The sequence below is a fragment of the Arachis hypogaea genome, chromosome 15 (assembly GCF_003086295.3).
Source record: "Arachis hypogaea cultivar Tifrunner chromosome 15, arahy.Tifrunner.gnm2.J5K5, whole genome shotgun sequence".
Taxonomy (NCBI): Eukaryota; Viridiplantae; Streptophyta; class Magnoliopsida; order Fabales; family Fabaceae; genus Arachis; species Arachis hypogaea.
The window spans coordinates 40,420,205-40,425,000 of NC_092050.1; the positions used below are offsets into that span (position 1 = coordinate 40,420,205).

Genomic DNA, 4,796 nt, shown 5'->3' on the forward strand with positions numbered 1-4,796 from the left:
CCTTTTGGTTTTAAGGGTTATTGGCTTTTTCTGCTTGCTTTTTCTTTTTCCTTTTTTTTTCTATTTTTTTCGCCTATTTTTATTTTATTTTATTTTATTTTTTTTCTGCAAGCTTTGTTCTTTGCTGCTTTTTCTTGCTTCAAGAATCATTTTTAGGATTTTTCAGATTATCAAATAACATGTCTCCTAGTCATCATTCTTTCAAGAGCCAACATATTTTAACATTCTTAAACAACAACTTCAAAAGACATATGCACTGTTCAAGCATACATTTAGAAAACAAGAAGCATTGTCACCACATCAATATAATTAAGCTAAGTTCAAGGATAAATTCGAAACTCATGTACTTCTTGTTCTTTTGAATTAAAACATTTTTCATTTAAGAGAGGTGATGGATTCATAGGACATTCATAACTTTAAGACATAGTTACTAACTACTAATGATCATGTAATGAAGACACAAACATAGATAAGCACATAACATAGAAAATGAAAAATAGAAGAAATAAGAACAAGGAATGAATCCACCTTAGTGATGGTGGCGTTTCCTTCTTGAGGAACCAATGATGTCCTTGAGCTCTTCTATGTCTCTTCCTTGTCTTTGTTGCTCCTCCTTCATTGCTTTTTGATCTTCTCCTATTTCATGAAGCATGATGGAGTCCTCTTGATGTTCCACCCTTAGTTGCTTCCAATAATTGTGTGGAAGAAAATGTATCCCCTGAGGTATCTCAGGGATCTCTTGATTTGCAGTCAAATGTTCTACCACTGAGCTATAGACCCTTGATGGAAGCTTTTGTCTTCTCTTTCCTCTTTCTAGAGGTTTCTCTGGCCTTAGGTGCCATCAATGGTTATGGAAAAAAACAAAAAAAAGCTATGCTTTTACCACACCAAACTTAGAATGTTGCTCGCCCTCGAGCAAAAGAAGAAAGAATAGAAGAATAAGAAGAAGATATGGAGGAGATGGATGGGAGTGTGAATTCGGCCATATGGGTGGGATTTGGGTGAGAGAGAGAGAGAGAGAGAGATGTTGAATTTTGAAGGTAGTAGGTGTATGGATGTGAGTGGTCAATGGAAAACAGAAGGGATGATCATGAATGGAAAGAGAGATGATGAGGTAGGTGGGGATCCTGTGGGGTCCACAGATCCTAAGATGATCCTGTGGGGTCCACAGATCCTGAGGTGTCAAGGCATTTACATCCCTGCACCAATTTAGGCATGTAAAATGCCCTTGCACACAACTCTGGGCATTCAGCGCCAGGTTGGTGGCCATTTTGGGCGTTCAACGCCCATTTGTGTGCCATTTCTGGTGTTGAACGCCAGAACCATGCCTGTTCTGGCGTTCAGCGCCCAGAAGCTGCCCATTTTGGGCGTTCAGCGCCAGAACCATGCTCTGTTCTGGCGCTGAATGCCAGACAGATGCTCCTCCAGGGTGTGATTTTTCTTCTGCTGTTTTTGATTCCGTTTTCAATTTTTATATTTATTTTGTGACTCCACATGATCATGAACCTATAAAGACATATAAATAAGAAAAATATAGTTAGATAAATAAAAATTGGGTTGCCTCCCAACAAGCGCTTCTTTAATGTCAATAGCTTGACAGTGGGCTCTCATGGAGCCTCACAGATGTGCAGAGCTTTGTTGAGACTCTCCAACACCAAACTTAGAGTTTGGATATGGAAGTTCAACACCAAACTTAGAGTTTGGTTGTGGCCTCCCAACACCAAACTTAGAGTTTGACTGTGGGGGCTCTGGTTGACTCTGCCTTGAGAGAAGCTTTTCATGCTTCCTCTCCATGGTTGCAGAGGGAGATCCTTGAGTTTTAAACACAAGGGAGTCCTCATTCCATTGAAGGACTATTTCACCTCTGTCAACATCAATCACAGCTCTTGCTGTGGCCAGGAAAGGTCTTCCTAGGATGATGGATTCATCCTCTTCCTTTCCAGTATCCAGGACTATGAAATCAGCAGGGATGTAAAGGCCTTCAACCTTTACCAGCACGTCCTCTACTTGTCTATAAGCCTGTTTTCTTGAATTGTCTGCCATCTCTAATGAGATTTTAGCAGCTTGCACCCCATAGATTCCCAGTTTCTCTATTACAGAGAGAGGCATGAGGTTTATCCCTGAACCAAGGTCACACAGAGCATTAAAGATCATGGTGCCTATGGTACAAGGTATTATGAACTTTCCAAGATCATGTTTCTTCTGAGGCAATGTCAGTTGATCCAGATCACTTAGTTCATTGGTGAACAAGGGAGGTTCATCTTCCCAAGTCTCAATACCAAATAATTTGGCATTCAGCTTCATGATTGCACCAAGAAACTTGGCAGTTTGCTCTTCAGTAACATCCTCATTCTCTTCAGAAGAAGAATACTCATCAGAGCTCATGAAGGGCATAAGGAGGCTTAATGGAATCTCTATGGTCTCTAGATGAGCCTCAGAGTCCTTTGGTTCCTCAGAGGGAAGCTCCTTATTGATCACTGGACGTCCCAGGAGGTCTTCCTCCTTGGGATTCATGTCCTCCTCTCCTTTTTTGGGTTCGACCATGGTGCTTATGTCAATGGCCTTGCACTCTCCTTTTGGATTCTCTTCTGTATTGCTTGGGAGAGTACTAGGAGGGATTTCAGTTATCCTTTTACTCAGCTGGCCCACTTGTGCTTCCAGATTTCTAATGGAAGATCTTGTTTCATTCATGAAACTTACAGTGGCCTTAGATAAATCAGAGACTAAGTTTGTTAAATTAGAAGTATTTTGTTCAGAGTTCTCTGTCTGTTGCTGAGTGGATGATGGAAAAGCTTTATTATTGTTAAACCTATTTCTTCCACCATTATTAAAGCCTTGTTGAGGCTTTTGATCCTTCCATGAGAAATTTGGATGATTTCTCCATGATGAGTTATAGGTGTTTCCATAATGTTCACCTAAATAATTCACCTCTGCTATTGCAGGGTTCTCAGGATCATAAGCTTCTTCTACATAAGAAGCCTCTTGAGTACTGTTGGATGCAGCTTGCATTCCATTCAGACTCTGAGAGATCATATTGACTTGCTGAGTCAATATTTTATTCTGAGCCAATATGGCATTCAGAGTATCAACTTCAAGAACTCCCTTCTTCATAGGCGTCCCATTACTTACAGGATTCCTTTCAGAAGTATACATGAACTGGTTATTAGCAACCATGTCAATGAGTTCTTGAGCTTCTGCAGGCGTTTTCTTTAGGTGAATGGATCCACCTGCAGAAGTGTCCAGTGACATCTTTGATAGCTCAGATAGACCATCATAGAATATATCCAGGATGGTCCATTCTGAAAGCATGTCAGAAGGACACTTTTTGGTCAACTGTTTGTATCTTTCCCAAGCTTCATAGAGGGATTCACCTTCTTTCTGTCTGAAGGTTTGAACATCAGCTCTAAGCTTGCTCAGCTTTTGAGGAGGAAAGTACTTGGCTAAGAAAGCCGTGACCAGCTTATCCCAAGAGTTCAGGCTGTCTTTGGGTTGAGAATCCAACCATAATCTAGCTCTGTCTCTTACAGCAAAAGGGAAAAGCATGAGCCTGTAGACTTCAGGATCTACTCCATTAGTCTTAACAGTATCACATATCTACAAGAATTCAGTTAAGAACTGAAAAGGATCTTCAGATGGAAGTCCATAAAACTTGCAGTTCTGCTGCATCAGAGAAACTAATTGAGGTTTCAGCTCAAAGTTGTTTGCTCCAATGGCAGGAATGGAGATGCTTCTTCCATGTAAATTGGAATTAGGTACAGTAAAGTCACCAAGCATCTTCCTTACATTATTATTATTTTCGGCTGCCATCTCCTCTTCCTGTTCAAAAATTTCTGAAAGGTTTTCTCTGGATTGTTGTAATTTAGCTTCTCTTAATTTTCTCTTCAGAGTCCTTTCAGGTTCTGGATCTGCTTCCACAATAATGTTCTTATCCTTGCTCCTGCTCATATGACAAAGAAGAAGGCACAGAAAAAAATAATAATAATAATAGAGATCCTTTATACCACAGTATAGGGATCCCTGTGTGAGTAGAAGAAAAGAGGGAGACAAAGAATATGATGTAAAGAAAGAAACACAACTGTGAGGATGGCAGAGATGTGAGATGAGATGTTAGGATATGAATGAATAAATAGAATAAGATGGGGGAGGGATAATTTTTCGAAAATTATTTTGAAAATTGTTATTATTTTTTTTTCGAAAAATTTTTAAAATTAAAAATAAAAATAAGAATAATTAGTTAATTAAAAAGAAATTTTTGAAAAAGAGGAAAGATATTTTCGAAAATTAGAGAGAGAGAGTTAGTTGGGTAGTTTTGAAAAAGTTAAGAAACAAACAAAAAGTTAGTTAGTTAGTTGAAACAAATTTTGAAAAGATAAGAAGTTAGGAAGTTAGAAAAGATATTTTGAAAAGATATTTTTGAAAAAGATAAGATAAGAAGATATTTTTGAAAAGATATGATTGAAATTAGTTTTGAAAAAGATTTGATTTTTAAAATCTCAATTAATGACTTGATTCATAAGAAATCACAAGATATGATTCTAGAACTTAAAGTTTGAATCTTTCTTAATAAGCAAGTAACAAACTTCAAATTTTTGAATCAAAACATTAATTGTTATTGTTATTTTCGAAAATTTGTGATAAAAATAAGAAAAGGATTTTTGAAAAATACTTTTGGAATTTTCGAAAATAACCAAAAATTTTGAAAAGGATTTGATTTTTGAAAAAAAGATTTTGAAAAAGATAAGATTTTCAACTTGAAAATTTGATTTGACTCATGAGAAACAATTAGATTTTAAAAA

General features: G+C 37.4%; 1 non-coding gene across 1 annotated transcript; it reads left to right on the top strand.

Annotated features, from left to right (window-relative positions):
* The first annotated feature begins 3,303 nt into the window (after nt 1-3,303).
* LOC112752462 (small nucleolar RNA R71) lies at nt 3,304-3,411 on the top strand. The gene has a single exon (XR_003176898.1). It is a non-coding gene; the product is annotated as a small nucleolar RNA R71 (small nucleolar RNA).
* The last annotated feature ends 1,385 nt before the right edge of the window (nt 3,412-4,796 follow it).